The following is a 17,027-nucleotide window of genomic DNA, read 5'->3' on the forward strand; positions in this document are numbered from 1 at the left end:
TCAGGGCCCCGGTCTCCTGCGGGGTTCCGCTTCGCTCCTGTGAAGCACCGGACCAGATCTCCGGAGCTGCGCGGACCTCGCAGACGCTCGGCGGTCGCGGCCCATCCCGCGGTAAGGTGGACTAGCAAGCACGCGGATCCCGACCCTGCGTGGGGATCCCCGTCGCCCCCGGCGTGAGTCTCCTTCGATCGCGGCCCGGGGTCCCTAGAGTAGCCCGCGCTGGGTCTCTGCGCCGCCCCAGGTTGGGGGAGTCTCCTGTGTCAGGCCTGGGGAACCCCGACTCCCCTCTCCCCGCCCCCAGCCTGGGCTCCCCGGGTTCGCTGGGAATCCGGAAAACGGGGGCCCGAGGCGGGGTCGCGTTTCAGAACCCGGGGTCCGGGCTGCTGCACCGGTGGGTCTCCCGCCCCCGCCCAGCCCCGCGCACGCACCGGCTCGGGCGCTCTCCCTCCCTGTGGCTGAGTCGCGGCCGGGGCGCCGGCGGTGGCAGCGGCGGCGGTGGCTGGGACGGCGGGGAGCGCTGGAATGCGCCGCCGGGTCACCTGCAGCGCCCGGGGAGCCGGGCTGGGAGCCGGCGGGCTGGCGAGGCGCAGGGCTGAGCCCGAGCGGGCGCCTCTGGCGGCTCGGGGCCGGGGCGGGCTTTTAGTGGGCCGCTCCAACAATACGGGCCTGGCGCGGAGAAAGGGGCTCGGCTGCAATTGGTACTGGATTTGAATAACGCCACGGGGCCATCAATGGTCATTGTGTCGGCGGGTAATGAATCTCCGCTGTCTCTCGGGCTGGCCAGGCAGCTGCAACCTGCGCTCAGGCAGCTCTTAAAGACATAGCGTGCCCCTCCCCGGGGGCCGCCCCCCCCCTGCACCGGCAGGACCCCTCGCCCTCCCACCCCCATCCTGCATCCTAGACTCCCAGTGCCCCGCCTGCTCCCTCGCCTGAACCCTTTGCCCATCGCCCCCTCCCTCCTCCTCGGCCGGGCACCCGCATCTCGGCCCTGCACTCCCATGGACCTAACTTAGGCCCCTGACCTTGACTGAGCTCCCCAAGAGTGCCCAGGGGACCCCAGAATCTTTGAAGGCTCAATCCTGCACCACCACCCCACCCCCACCCCGCCCCACAAACATATCTGCATTAAACCTGAGGCGGGAGCCCTCAGGAGCCCTCCTGCCTTAAGCTCCTGCCCCAGGGGCTTGAAGCTGGAGGGTGAGGGGAAACAGTATAGAGGTCAGAGGGTCACCCCCTTAAAGGCTGTGCTGCCGGATAAGGGAGGGGAGATGCAGTCCCAAGCCCCCCTGACCGAAGATACCATCTCCAGAGACCACACCCCCACTAGGGGTCTGGAGACTGCCCTCCCCAGCCAAGGACAAGGGCTTATTCCAAGGATACCTCCTGGTGGGCTCCTGGATATCTCAGCTCTGCCAGGGATGTGGGGGTGGGGTGGGGGAGCAGGAGGGCGTGAGAGGGGCGTGGAATCTATTCATTCTTGTCTGGTCATTGTTTCTTCCACTAGACAGCCACTCTGGTCCAGGAGGGCAGGGGCTCCGTCTAGGTCTGATATGCGCCTACCCCAGCCCAGCCCAGCCAGGTCTGATGCAGAGAAGGCTCTCAGTCTACAGGGGGACATAGACCCAGTTCCTGGCCCGCAGAGCTCACGCCTAGCCATTCTTCCCTTTCCGCTCTTCATGTACCCCAGTGTTCCCCAGGCACCAAAGCAGCCTCTCTCCTGCCCCTGAAATCCTCTCCTCTGCCCACACTCCGTGGGCCACCACTCAACTGAGAGTCTCCGTCGGTCTGTGTTCCTCACTGGATCAGGAAGTAGGTCTTCCTGATCTTTTTGCGTTGAGAGCCTAGTACAGTGCCCTGTCCCCAGACAATCACTGAATAGCCATCTCTGACTTCAACACGAACCCCATGAATTTCTTGGAATTTCTTACGGAAGTTGAGAAAAAAGGCTTCTGATGAGTAATACTTGTAGGTGAGGTTTTATAGAGAGGGAGCCCTGCTAACCAGGTCTTAATTCCCTGGGAATGCTCTATCTGATAATAATAACTGTGACAAGTGCCTTAAGTACCAAGCATTAAGCGCCTTAAAGGTAGGAGCCTGTTGACTCCTCACAACGACCCTGGGAAGTAGGCACTGTTGTCAGCCCCATTTTACAGAAGAAGAAACTGAGGTTGGTAGCTAAGTCCCTAGTCCCTTGTGGCAGGTGACAGAGCCAGAGCAGGAAGCCAACTCCCACCCTAGATTCCCACCCTTGATGTGAAATATGGATACCTCAGAAGACTTGGAGAGGACTTGCGGAAGTGCACACTCAGAACTGAAACCCAGGAGGCTCCCTGTGTCTGTTTATAAATTATAACCCAGGCCCAGCCCCAGACCAGCCTGGCAGAAACACAACCTTGACGGAGAGAGCGAGAGGAGTCTCTACATGGGTGTCTGTCAGAGCTACTTAAAGCTGTCAGTTCCAGACAGAGGAGGGTCAGTTACCCTCATCCTCAGGGAAACGAAGGCGCCTTGAAGGGTCCTCCCGCCAGTCACTGAAGAGATATTTATAGCCTGCCTACTGTGTGCTAGGCAGGGACTCAGCCGTGGGCAGACGTCCCCGGAGAAAATCCCAGCGGAGGAGAGTGCCAGGAAAGGAGAGCCGTCCGGAGAAGAGGAGGGGCTGGCGAAGTGAAGGCGGGCGGGCGCCGAGGAGGAGGGCAGGGCACCTCCAAAGCCAACAGGCAAAAAAAGAACTTGGGGAGTTCTGAGAGGGAAAGAGCTCTGGCATGGCTGGAGCGCAAAGGGGAAGTGGCGTTAGAGCCCAGATTGACCCCTGCAGGGCCCCGAAGGATGCTGGGAGGATCTGTGATTTTACCCTAAACACAGTGGGGATCCTGGAAGGTCTGAGAAGTTCAGATTTACATATTTAAAGGTTTGCTGGCGCTGGAGTGTAGCAAGGAAGGGGGAGAGGGGCAGAAGATAGAGGCAAGCTGGCCTACAGCAGAGACCAGTTAGGCTACTGATGGTTTGCAGGTGAGAGCTGGTGGGGGTGCTAAGCTTAGGTAATGACAGAGCAGAGCACCCGCGGCCGCCGCCCCCCGCCCCCAGTTCCTAACAGTCCGGTTGACCTCAGGTTACTTGGCAATGAGTCACATTTAGGGAGCACCTGTACTATGTTTATGCTGGTGCCTGGGAGGAGGGGGAAGGGGAAGATGAACAGAGTTTGACATTACCTGTCCAGAAGTATCTCCATCCAGTGGACGGACAGACAGACAGGCACACAGAAAGGAACCAGCCCCAGTGAAAGGAGGAGGGCCACAGGAAAACCCTTTAACTGAAGTTTTAGCAAAATCCTCTGCGACCGTACAGGACTAACTGATTCTCCCAGTAGGAGGAGGTGAGCCAATGTCTGGGAGAGGCAGCATCACCTTGCGCCTCCAGGCAAGTGAATTCCGACAAACTGAACCTTACTTGTTGCCTCTGTGAAATGGGGCCATCATGCCTGTTCTGCTTCCCTAGAGATGGTTAGATGGTCACGGTGTTGAGAAAGTCCGTATACACCTTGCATTTGCTTGCAGTCAGGTTTTATTGTTATCTTCCAACACACACACACACGCACATTCACATTCAGGCTCAAATGTGCACGCAAATCTTCTGTCTCTGCTCTCTCCCTTCTCCCTTACTAAGAAAGACCAACTCTCAGGAAGAAGGTGGCAGAGTCACCCACACTGCCAGCTAGGCATGCCCTTCCTACCAGGACTGGCATCTGACCAAGGACCAGACCAGACACTGTGCCCGGCACAAAGGATATGCTCAAGTAATCGAATTGTTGAATGAATGGGTGAATGCTTTATAGGAGTCGTGCTTCAGTGAATGGGTGGATGGACCGACAGATAGATGGATGAGAAAACAGACATTGGGACAGCTAAATGGAAGATAAAGTGAATAAGGAGTTGACTGTGGGTGCATAATATAGCCACTCAGCTGAGGTTTTAAGTGTGGAGCTGGAGGCACTGCCGCGGGGGGCTCATTCAAGGGGGCTTCCTTCACGCTGCAGCCGCGCTTCTGTGCTTCAGGGGCAGGCTTGGGACCAGAGCTTGGCAGGCAGGTGCATAGGAAGCAGCTGTGGCCACAGGTCAGGCTGCATCCCTGTTCCAGATATGTCCACCCCCGAGTCCTGTCCCCGAATGCTCCCGTCAGTCTGGGTTTCACTGTGGTCTGGGAGAGAGGAAAGAGCCCAGCGATGACTCAGTGAGTCTCCCCAGGCCAGGCCCTTACCGGCTGGGGGCTCCTACTGCCCTATCCATGCAGAATTCTCTAAGAGCAGCCAGTGTTCTTATGTGGCGACAAGCTGAGTGGCCTGCCCTGGGAATGAATGGGCAACCTGACACATCCCTAGTCTCAGCAGCTGATGCAGGCCAGCCACTGGCCCCACTCAGAGGGCAATCCTCAGGGCCCCTCCACCCTGCGCGATAGATTGCAGTTTACGAAAGACGTTCTTCTCCATGAAACGAGCAAAGGCAGGAGAGAGAAACCTTTCAAACTGAAGTAGCTACCTCCCCCACCTGCTTCATCCCCTCATGCCATGCTGCTGTCTTTATTACACGTTGTTGTCGTTCAGTCACTCAGTCGACTCTTTGGCAACCCCATGGACTGCAGCCCACCAGGCTCCTCTGCCCATGGGATTTCCCAGGCAAGAATACTCGAGTGGGTCGCCATTTCCTTCTCCAAGGGACCTTCCCAGATCAGGGATCGAACCCACATCTCCTGCATTGGCAGGTGGATTCTTTACCACTGAGCCACCAGGGAAACCCTTTATTAAATGTAGCCCTCCCTGAAAGCCTGCTATTTACCCACTGTCGAATTTGTCTCTCCCCTGGAAAGTAAACCCTATGTGGACAGGGATCATGTCCTGTTCATTGCTCGTCTCCAACTCCTAGAAGAATGCCTGACTCTTAGAAGGTGCTAATTTTTATAAATTACCGGGGTAAAGAGATAAATATTAATAGAACGGCAGATATATGGATTATTGTAATCTAGTTCAAAACAACCATATATTAAGTTCCAGGTGCTGGGCTAAACACTTTAAAAAAATATTTATTTTTATTTACTTATTTGGGTGCATCAGGTCTTAGTTGCCACCTGCGGGATCTAGTTCCCTGACCAAGGATAGAACCTAGGCGCCCTGCATTGGGAGTGCACGCTTAGCCGCTGGACCACCAGGGAAGTCCCCTGGGCCAAGCACTTCCCAAGGCTCACGGCTTTGTGAGGAACACTGTTAGTGTTCCCACTGTACACACCAGGAACCCGAGGTCCAGACAAAGGAACAGACTGCCCCCAGGTGCAGAGCCCAGGTTTAGAACCAAGTCTGCCTGTCAGCATAGGCCATGTTCTTAGCCAAGCCACCATCTGACACCCCTATTTCCCCAGCGCCTGGTGATGTTGGAACCACGGGAAGTTAAAAGTTGTCTGAGTCCATTTAAGGAAATATTCAGAATAGGCAGATCCATAGAGACAGAAAGCAAAAAGTGGTCGCCTAGGGATGAAAACAAGAGAAGTTTTGGGGGGAATAGGGAGTGAAAACTAATGGGTGCGGGGTTTCTTTCTTGGGGTGATGTAAAGGTTTGAAAGTTGATTGTGGTGATGGTCACACAACTCTGAATACACTAAAAGCCATTAAACCGCACATTTCATGTTTTAAAAATACGTATTTGTTTGGCTGCATCAGGTCTTAGTCGTGGCGTGCGGCGTCTCTCATCAGAGCACGCCCAGTCTTCTTTAGTTGGGGTGTGTGTGCTTCTCTCTAGTTGGGCTTAGTTGCCCCATGACATGTGGGATCTTAGTTCCCCGACCAGGGACTGAACCTACATCCCCCGCATTGGAAGATGGATTCTTAATCACTGGACCACCAGGGAAGTCCCCAGGTTGTACATTTTTAAATGGGCAAATTGTATGGTATGTGGGTTACGTCACAACAAAGCTGGTGTCAAGAAAATGGCTGGGGCTCAAGAATCTTCACTTTCTGCCACTTCCCTGGGAAACACATCACATTCTCTCTGAGCCTCAGGTTCCTAAGCCGTTAAAAGGTGGGGGGGGGGGGGATGAATGTCTCAAGGGGTTAATGTGAGCATTAAATGAAATAATACATGTTATTATTCTCATTTTATCAAGGGGTAGAATTAGGCCCAGAGAAGGGAAGTGACTTGGCCCAGGACGCAGAGCCAGTGGGTGACAGGTGAGGGCTCAGGCCTGGGTCACCCGGCTCTGCTCCTTCCTCCAGCGTTGTGTGGACTGGGTCCCCATTTGTGCACCTGTCCACCTAGTCACCACCACTCGCTTCCGCCTTCCCCTTTCTCTTGGGCTCTGAGGCTCCGTCTCCCCACTGCCCACGCCCAGGAGCAGACTGAGGTAGAGAGGTCCCCCCAGAGCACAGCCCTCAGCCTACTCCCCTCCTGGGGCCATGATGCTGTCTTTCCTTTGCTTGTAATAAAGAAAATATCTCAGCTACCCTTCCACGGTTGCTTGGCAACCCCAAAGGGGGTGGGGGGGAGCAAAGGGGAGGAGGGAAGGGGGAGGACTCTGGAGCCAATCTGGAGACAAAGAGTAGGATTTGGGTGACATGGAGCCTGTTCTTAGTGCTAACCTGGCCTGGCCGGGGCGATGGGTGGGGGCGGGGGGCTTCCTCCCACCCCAGTGTCTCACACCAATAAATATGGATTAGGGAAATGGGCAGAGTTTTTCCCACGGGCCTGAAAGGCCGCATCTGACCTTTCTACCCCCTTTATGTACCAACGTGACAGTCAGAGGGAGCAAAGAGCGGGACCCCCCTGAGAAGCCTCCCTCGTGGCCTTCTGACTTGGGGAAACTTTTCACCCTCCTCCCTCCCCTGGGGCCCCAGACCAGGTCACAGCCCACCCCTGCCTGGGGCCCTGGGCCCAGGGATGAGGAAGAGGCTACTCTTCAGGTGGGAGTCAGGAGCTCCCAAGCCTTGAGGGCCCAGAGCCAGGTGTGCAGCCCTGTGTCAGCCTATCAAGGTGCTCCCCGCCTCCAGTGCCCATCCCCTGCTCCATCGCCCCGGCTCTGTGCGCCCCCTGCCCCACCCACCTCAGTGCCGGCCTCCTGCGTGAGGAGCCCTGCTCCCTGCCAGGCCCTCATACAGCCCTGCCCCGCTTCTCTTCTTTCCTGCCCTCACACCCCTCTTCCCCACCGCCTCGGCTCCGTTTGGTTTCCCTCTTTTACTCTTCTCTGGGTGAGCCCCCTGGCCCCAGTTCCCCCAAAATTCTGCAGTACCCCCCCAAACCAGGAAGCCCTCGAGGACGCTGACATTCCCAAGGGGAAGATGCCAGGAGGGGGTTGCAAACAGAGGAGGGTGGGGGCAGTGATCTCTCTCCCTGGTGCCCTGGCTCCCTGGCCACTGGCCGGGGCTGGAGAAAGGCCGCTCTGAATGGAGTCAGTGTGAAGACAGGAAAAACAAACACCTCCGCCTGAGCCTGTGCTGGCCTGCTGGGGCGGGGGATATGGAGGGGTGCGGGGGGCAGGATGGGGCAGCGGCCTGGGGCTCCTCTCAGCCTTGCTCCATCCACCCTCTCCGGGTTCCCAAGGGCCCATGGCCTCCTGGACCCCCGGGCCACAGTGTCCAGAGAAGGAGTGGGTTCAGGGACCACAGACAAGCCCCCTAGGAGACACCTTTGCCCCAATCCTGCCCAGCCCTCAGCCAGTGCCCTCCCTGCCCAGCAGATGCCAGGAAAATCTGTGCCCAGGAAGGGCGGGCTGGCACCTGAAGGCCTGCCTGACCGGCCCTTCTCAGCAGCAGGAACTGGGTAGGGAAGTCACCTTGTGCCAGAGACGGCGGCTCCAGCAGTGCCACCCACCTCCAGGGCCGAGGGGACCCCAAGACAGATGCTCTGCCCCACAGGTGAGTGTTCCTCCGGCCTCACAAGCAGGCAGTGAGGGAGTGGGAGGCTGTCCTCGTTGGGGCTCCCGGGAGCCCCACGCATCCCCAGAAATCTGCACCAGTTTCTGTCGGGCTGTCTCGCCCTCTGTCTGCGGTGCGCGTGGCACTGGCAGTTTGGTGAGAGGAGCCAAAGGGTGATTAGGGGAGCTGGAGCTGAAGTCTGCGGATGAAGGGAGGCAGAAGGGGCTGGAGTCTGGCAAGCAGGACTCTTGGATTCCAAGCCAACTTTTTGATTAGACCTGTGGAATCTCCTGGGATGGCCTCCTCTGAACACTCTGGATCCTAAACGACCTTTGGGATGAGATCAGAGACGGGTAGCAACTCATCCTGGTGGTGGAGTTGGGACTCTAGCCCACCAGGCCCCCTGAGGACACCAGGGGCAGTACCGTTTATGCTGTGGATGCCAGCCGTGCACAGGTCCCTGGCCGTCCCCCTCCACATACAGTTTGGTCCCTCTGGATTTTTCAGGGACAGCAGTGGGAGGGGAGACTGCAGACAGCACCTCCCAGGGCATCCTTCGCTTTCTGTCCTCTCTCCAGGCACCATGCCCAGGGCCCAAGAGCCCCTGCCCAGGCTTCAGAGAAGTCAGTCTCTTCTGATGGCCCCTCGGAAGCCATGGTTGGCCTCGGCTTTTCAGATCCCAGAATATAGGGCCCCCTTAGAGCTCAGGGTGTAACCATAGTGCCTCATGCTGTAATCAAAGCCCAACCACTCCCTGGAAAGTGAAGCCAACAGCTGCCTGCCTGCCACAGGGTCCCCAAAGTGCCCACCTTGAGGTGTCCTGCCCTGTGTAACAGACAGCCCTCACTGAGTCAGGTGCCATTCCAAGGCCTTGTGTGTACTTCGCTGAATGGTCTCCTAGAAGGTGAGTGCAGTTTTGCAGACTGGAAAACCGAGGCGCAGAAAGTGGAAGTCACTTGTCTGTGGACACACTGCTAGGAAAAGTCAGAGCTGGGATTCGAACTCACAGGCTGGCTCCAGCATCCTAAGCCTTTAAATGTCCCCCTATCCTACCTCTAATTACTAGGAGGTCTCCACTAGAGGTCATTGGGTCCAATCCCCTGCATCTGGGTGTTTGGCCAAGCCAACCTCTGCTCACAGACAAGAATCAATCTAGTTTTTAAAGGCACCTGCTCCAAGGGTGGAATTCCCCCTGGGGATAATCAGACATTTATTTATTCATAGCCTTCTGGCTGGGAGGAGAGGCCCTCCCACCCAGGACTCAGCAGGGTCCAGCTGCCTCGTTGTCCTCTCCTTCCCTCCACAGTAGAATCTATAATCAGATGGGAACCAGCCTTGCCTTCTGTGTCGGCTCCGTAACCTCCAAGCTGTGTGGCCTGGGACAAGCAACTCAGCTTCTCTGAGCCTCAGTTATCAATTGCAGTTATCAACTGCAAACTAAGGTTAACGGTACACCTGCTTTGTGAGGTTGGTGAGGATTAAATGATCAAAGGAGACAAAAAACTCTCCTTTCAGGAATCCCGTCTACAGTTCGTTACTAGAGAAGTTTCTCTGACCCTGTCGAACACCAGAAACCCCAAGGAAGAGGCTCACCGTTCTCTCTCAAGTGTGCAACCTGCTCTGAGGGTTGTTTCTGCAACTGCCACTGGCTGTTGATAATTCTCCTCTTCCTTTGGGAGAGTAAGAGGCAGAGGATGCTGCTGCGTGGGCTCCATCATTTAAAAAAGAAAAAGAAGTGGTGGCTTAAAGGTAGCAAGGGGCCAGTCAGTGATCTCAGTGCCTGGCTTCTGTGAAGCGCCCAGAATGAAGTGAGAAATCCTTTTCATGATCATCATCAAAGAGACCTCCCCTGTCTGCAGGATCAGAGCCTCGTCCTTTGAGCCTTATAGTTTAGCCACCTGGTTACAGAGAGAGAAACTGAGGCCCAGAGAGGAGAGGTACTCTCAGGAAAGCTCTCAGGCTCCCTTATTCCCAGTTGGATCCCCCATCCCTTTTCCTTCACTCCTGAGTCCTGCTCTGGCTTTCTATGCCCAGGGTCAGGCCCTGGTACCCAGTCCTGCCCAGGCAGAGCCCGGGAGAGGAGTGAACAGAGGTTGGAGGAGTAGGCACAGAGGCCCGGCGCGTTCTCAGACCAGGCTCTTTGTCTGCTGCTTTGTGATGGTAAAGCGCTGCTCCTAAATCAGGTCTGTGACACTGTTATTGTTGCCCAGGGCGCAGAGAGTCTAAACTTTTCCCCTGAGGTCAAGAATGTGGCCGGTCCCCAAGCCGCCTGGAGCAGGGGCCTGGGTGGCTGGGGGTGGGGCTGGGGCCTCACCCTGAGCTGGGGCGAGATGTTGGGGGGAGGGGGTCATCGGGAACAAAACGCTTTGAAATGCCTCCTCTCCATCACTGCCAACATTGTCCGCTGCCCGCGGGGGGCCTGGCACCGCCTTGCCGGGGCTCCGGCCCCCAGCCCTGGCCAGGCCTGGCCCGGCATCTGAAAATGGACAGAAGGTTATTGTCCCTCCTCGCAGCCCTTTGTCTGTCCCAGTTCCAGATGTCTAGGCTGGGACCAGGGAGCTGACCCATGGTGGGCAGGGGGGAGGGGACAAAGGGGAAGAGCACGGGTCACTGCCTCCTGAGGGGTCGTTCCCAGACCCTGGGATCCCACCCAGCCACGGCCCAGTCATCACCTTCTGGGCTGTCTCCGCCCTGGGATTGTCCCTGTTCCCTGGTCTCTCCTGCCCTTCCCACCAGGCCAGGTTCCAGCCTCAGGATGAGTTCAAAGCCGGGCACCTGGGGATTCCCACTGCTCTACCCCCATAACTATGTGATGGGGACAATGGAGCCTCCTCTCAAAGCCTGCTGCGCCCGGGTGGGTATGAGTATCACTGGACCAGGGTGCATGCATTCACAAGAAACAACAGAGCCCTCAACATGCTAGCTCCGTGCTGGGCATGGGGGTGCACTACGGTGGGTGGACCATTCAGATCCTTCCAGATTGTGTTTATTTGTTTGTTTGTTAATATTTATTTTTATTTATTTATTTGACTGTGTTAGGTTTTAGTTGCAGTATGTGGGATCTAGTTCCCTGACCAGGGATCGAACCTGGGTCCCCTGCATTGGGAACATGGAGTCTTAGCCACTGGACCACCAGGGAAGTTCCCTATCTTATTTTTTAAAATATTTATTTATTGACTTTTAAAAAATTAATCTATTTTTGGCTGCGCTGGGTCTTCGTTGCTGTGCAGGCTTTTGACTAGTTGCAGAAAGCAGGGGCTGCTCTCCAGCTGTAGTGCGCGGACTTCTCATTGCAGTGGTTTTTCTCATTGTGGAGCTCGGGCTCCAGGGTGCACAGGCTCAGTGGTTGTGCTGCAGGGGCTTCGTTGCTTGCTCCAAGGCATGTGGTATCTTCCCGGATCAGAGGTTGAACCCATGTCTCCTGTATTGGCTGGGCAGATCCTTTACCACTGAGCCACCAGGAAAGCCCTTATTTACTTATTTATTTGGCTGCTCTGGGTCTTAGCTGCAGCATGTGGGATCTAGTCCTCTGCCCAGGGATCAAACCTGTGCCCCCTGCATTGAGAGAGTGGAACCTTAGCCACTGAACCACCAGGGAAGTCCCCGGGTTGTGGTTTATAGTCATAATTGGAAGGAGTAACATTTCCCACCCACTCTGTCTGTGTCTATAAACCACTTTACCTGCTTTATCTCATCCTTTTCACAAAAAATCAACAGTAGATACTGTTCTTATTTCCCAGCTTTCGATACGGAGATTCTGAGAGGTAAACTCCCTTGCCCAAACCCAGGCTGCAGGGAAGCAGGAAAGCTGGGATCTCAGCCCAGGCTGACCGCTGCCACCGAGAGGAATGATCTGCTAATAATACTTGGAAGGTGCTGAGCACAGAGCCTGGCATTGCTCCCGACTCAGCCCTCGGAGCCGGTGGTGGTGTGATTCCACCCATCAGCTTCCCATTTCACAGACGGCGCTACTGAGGTTTAGACCAGAGAAAGAAAGCCTGGCGTGAGACACTCAGGGAAGCTTAAACAGCAACCCACCGGGGCCAGCCAGAGAGGCAGTCAGCCTGGTTGGAGTTTCAAAGCCCGGTTCTGTGTGGGCTTGAGCTAGTGACTTAGCTTCACCATGCCCTGGTGTTCTCATCTATAAAATGAAGGTATTCCCTACTTTACAGGGTTGTTGTGAAAATTCAGTTTGATGATGCATTTTAAGCATGTCTCGCACACACAGCACACAGTTAATGAGAGCTATTCCTCTTATTATTCTGAATGCACCTTCCTCTCACCTGGGGTCACCTGAGGACAAGGCCCTGTTGAGGGGAGGGGCTGCGGGTTGGGTTTGCAGTTGTTGAGTGGGGCTGGGGACAGTAATGCTTGGCCTGCTTGGGGGTCTCTAGAAATGTGGCAACTGGCTACTGCTGCAGGTCGCAGGTTGGAGGAAGGCCAGAGGGATCAGGCTGGGAGGGGCAGGGGCTGCCTGGGCCCAGAGGAGTTAACAGCTCCCAGGCCCTGGCTCAGCAGGGCTGCCACGCTGCAGTCCAGCCGCAGCAACGCAGCAGGCAACGATCTTAGCAGAGGAGCCAGGGCGGCTTCCTGATGGGCAAAACAGCTGGCTGCCTGGGGAAAACAGCTGGCTGGGCCCCAGCTTCCTGAAGACCAGGGCAGAGCCTCAGAGGACAGCTCCACATCTGGGCTCCTGGGAGAGGAGGGCCTGGCCAAGAGCAAGAGGGTGGTCCTTTGGAGTGGGGTGGGTGTTGGGTGGGACCCTTGGAGATGAGGGGTAGATTCCCGGAGCGAAGGCTGGAGCTATGCTAGGTCTAAGCAGAGTGGTGACTCCAGCTGGAATTTGAGGGGGTCTCAGTCTCCCCTCAAACAGGAAGGATGCGGGGCAGCAGAGCAGATGGGGGGCAAGACTGCACTCGGCCCTGGGTCATCTTGGAACCCAGCTTGGAACTGGAGGTGGGAGGGAGCCCGGTGGGGGCTCCTGGACCCTCACCTGCCGAGCGGCATACCAGGACTAGGAGCTGTGTGTGGGCCCTCCTCCAGCTTGGAACCTGGGCTCCCTTGGCCACAAAGCAGGACAGGGGCCCAGAGAGCCCCCAACCCAGGAGACGTGAAGCTAGCAGCTGGTAAGAGCTCCATCTGTGCACCCCCTCTGCCATGGGCTTCCCCTCCCCATCTACTTGGCTGCCAGGCTGTGAAGACCCCCAGCCCTAGGGTTCTGTCCAAGTTTTGGGGTACCTCTAGGCTGCCCCCACCCTTTGGAAGGGAAATGGCACCTGAGACCTCGCGGTAGGTTGGGCAAGGAAGGCAGAGGGTTAATGGAGGTGTGGCCAGGGTCCACCAGACCACAGCCACCTGCCAGGGCTCCTGACCCCCAAGTCCCATAGGCCAGAAACCCCTAATTTCTCTCTGACCTAAGGGTCTCCTCTCGCCCACCCTCCTAACCTCCAGGAAGAGGGGGTTGGCCCTCACCTTGGGTGTGCCAACCTCAGAGCCCCCTCTCTGATGAAGGCCATTCTGCAGAGCCTTTGCCAGTGGGCAGACCTTGGAGCTGAGGCTCCCAGAGGGAAGAAGAGGGTGCTGGGGAGGGGGCCCGTCCTTCCAGGGTCTCTATTTCTGGAAGCCAGAGTGGAGCCTGAGGCACTGGCGCCACCGCCTGGCTTTGGCCAGAACTACCATGGCTGAGGGATGGGGGTGAAGGTGCTGGTGGGGGGAGGAATGTAGAGCCCAGCTAGATGTTGGTCCAGCGTGATCTGGGTCCTATTCAGCCAGATGGACCCAAACATTTTTTTTAAGGCATTACCCCAAGAATGAGACCTTAGGCCCCATAGAATAGCAGCTTCAGTCTTGAGTCAGTACCAAAATCACCTGAAAGGCTTGTTGGTTTAACTTCCACTCCCAGAGGCTCTGATTCAGCGGGTATGGAGAGGTGCGGCTGCTGCTCAGCTGCTCAGCCGCTCAGCCGTGTCCAACTCTGAGACCCCTTGGACTGTAGTAGCCCGCCAGGCTCCTCTGTCCATGGGATTCTCCAGGCGAGAATACTGGAGTGGGTTGCCGTTTTCTCTTCCAGGGGATCTTCCTGACCCAGGGATGGCACCAGCATCTCCTGCATTCTTTACTGCTGAGCCACCTGGGAAACCCAGGTATGAGGTGTGCGTGCCTGTTCAATCACTTCAGTCGTGTCAGACTCTGCAACCCCATGGACCATGGGCCGCCAGGCTCTTCTGTCCATGGGATTCTCCAGGCAAGAATACTGGAGTGGGTTGCCATTTCCTTCTCCAGTGATAAAGTATGAAGTGAGTGAAGTGAAGTCGCTCAGTCGTGTCCAACTCTTTGTGACCCCATGGACTGTAGCCTACCAGGCTCCTCTGTCCATGGAATTTTCCAAGCAAGAGTACTGGAGTGGGGTGCCATTTCCTTCTCCACAGTTATGGGGAGGGGCCTTGAAATTTGCATTTCTAACAACTTCTAGGCGAAGCTGATGCTGGCTAGTCCAAGGACCATGCTTGGAGAATCACTGCTTTAGAGTTTCTGAGTTTGATGTCATATTACCTTTGCAGAGTATGTCTTATTTTTATATTATGAGGCTATATATATATATATATGAGTATCAGTAAGAGTACAGGTGCTTGATCAGCCCACCCTAGTCAGTAACATCATATTTCTATCGAGAGCCCACCCAATGCCTGGCTAGCCCTGCTGTAGGGCTGGGATAAGTGAAGAAGGCAGACGGGTCCTGGCTTCAGAACTCACAGCCAGGCAGGTTTGGCGTGTGATCTTTCCACCTGCAGGTCTGATAAAAGGCAGCTCACAACAAGGTTCAGTGCAGAACCTGGTTTCACATTCTACTGCCCCTGCGTAGATCTTCCTCATTCAGTCCCAGCCCACATCACACCCTGTGAGTCACCTGACTCCTCCCTCCACTTCTCACATCTAATCACTTATACATCTCAGCCTTGCCCATCATCAGCTCTCCTGGTTACATGCTTTCCCAGGCTTCCATCTTTGCCCCCAGAGTCCACCCTCTGAGCTGCAGCCAAAGCAATCTTTTTAAGACAAGCCATGTTACTCCTCTGCTTACACTCTCCAATGTCTTCCTATTACACTAAAAAAAAAAAGGTCCAAAATCCCACCATAGCTTTAAGACCCTAAGTGGTCCTCACCTCTTACCATATTCCCCTTGCTCACTTTGCACCGACTGCCCTGGCCTCCTTGCTTGTTCCCGCCACAAGGCCTTGGCCCCATGTCCATATGCAACAACTTCTCCAAGATTTCCTCGTGGCTGGCTCCCCTTATGCTCCGGAATGTCTTCACTGAACTCTCTATTCAGTGTTGCCTCCACCCTCAGATACTCTCTGTTCTCGTTAACTTGTCTTACTTCGTTCATAGCATTCACTGTTCTCTGAAGTTATTTATTCATTTGTCAGTTTGCTTGTTTCCTGTCTGTCTTCCCTCATCAGAATGTGAGCACCCAAGGAACAGAGACCGAACCTCTGTATCCCCAGTACCTAGAATTCTACCTGCATATGACTTGTACTCGGTAAATATTTGCTGAGCGAATGGGACTGTATAGGATGCAATTCAGGGGTAGGTCCCCCAACATGACATCAGGGAAGGCTTTCCAGAGGGCTTGGAAGAGGTGACCAGGAAGAGAGAGACCAGTCCAAGCAGAGGAATTAAAAAAAGAGACAGAGAGAATATGGGAAGGTCTTAAAGCGTGGAGTGTTCTGGAAACTGTACGTAGTCCAGTTTGGCTGGAGCAGGAGATAGGAGAGAGGAAGTCAGAGAAGATGGAGAAGCGTCAGGCAGTCCATGAAGGGTCTCCTTGTTCCTGGAGGAATCTGAGCTCTATGCTGAGGGCATTGGCCATCCCCAATGGGTGTAACATCATGCCGTTTAGAAAGGACCACTGAGGGAATTCCCTGGTGGTCCAATGGTTAGGACTTGGCTCTTTCACTGCAGAGCGAGGGGCCCAGGTTCCATCCTTGGTTGGGGAACTAAGATCCCTCATGTGAAGCCACTCAGTCGTGTCTGACTCTTTGTGACCCCATGGACTGTGCCCACCAGGCTCCTCTGTCTATGGGATTATACTGGACAATTATACTGGAGTGGGTTGCCATTCCCTTCTCCAGGGGATCTTCCCAACCCAGAGACTGAACCTGGCTCTCCTGCATTGCAGGCAGATTCTTTACTGTCTGAGCCACCAGGGAAGCTTCTCATGCTGTGCAGTGTGGCCAAATTTAAAAAAAAGAAAACAAAAGGACCACTCAGTGCAGAACAGTTTCCAGGGAGAAGGCCTGGGGTAGGGGTGTGAGTGCTGGGAGGTGCAGGGGCCTGGGGGAGTGGTGCTGATGCTCTGAGACATAGGAGTGACCACGTGCAGGAGACACTGAAGTGGTCTGGCCACGATGAGAGTGTGGAGTGGGCGGAGAGAGAGGCATCTATCATCAGGTCCCCAAGTTGGAGGGAGGCCACTGGAGTGGGAGCTGGTTTGGAGGAAAGACTGGGCTTCTATTTTAGACAGATGGGTCTGGGTAGGAAGCGGAGATACGTGTCAGTTTTGCAGAAAGAAGGAGTTGTGTATGAGGTCAGGTGTCAGAGGGAACCCTCTTGGATGAGGAGGAATTCCACTGGGGGAGGGGCCAGGAGGATGCAGGTCTTGGCAGCAGCAGTTTGGCTGGAGAAGCCCTGGTGTGTGTCAAGCAGGGAATGAAGGTGGGGAAGTGAGACCAGAAGCAAAGCATAGGTCACATACCCTTTTTCAGAGGTTTGGAGGGAAGGAGAGAGATAGGGCTGCCGCTGGGGGCCAGCAGGCAGCTGACTGTATTCATATTTTAAGTTGGGGGAGCTTTAAGTCCTTTGGAATGTTGAAGGAAGGATCCAGAAGAGAGGAGTGTTGGTAATCCAGGAAGGGCAAGGGATGGCTTTTTTTTTGGAGTCCAAGGATGGTTCTGAGAAATGGGTGCTCTTCGGTGATAACAGGTGTTGAGAGAAGAGACTGGTTTGGCGGCAGGGGTGGAAGGTTTGGAAGCTGGAAGTGAGAGTTCACAGGTGATGGCTTCTCTCTCTCTCTCTTTCATGTAAATGCTGTTTGGATCACTGTTGCTGAGCGGGCTTTTTCTCTCGTTGCAGT

The sequence above is a fragment of the Capra hircus genome, chromosome 11 (assembly GCF_001704415.2).
Source record: "Capra hircus breed San Clemente chromosome 11, ASM170441v1, whole genome shotgun sequence".
NCBI classification, from domain to species: domain Eukaryota; kingdom Metazoa; phylum Chordata; class Mammalia; order Artiodactyla; family Bovidae; genus Capra; species Capra hircus.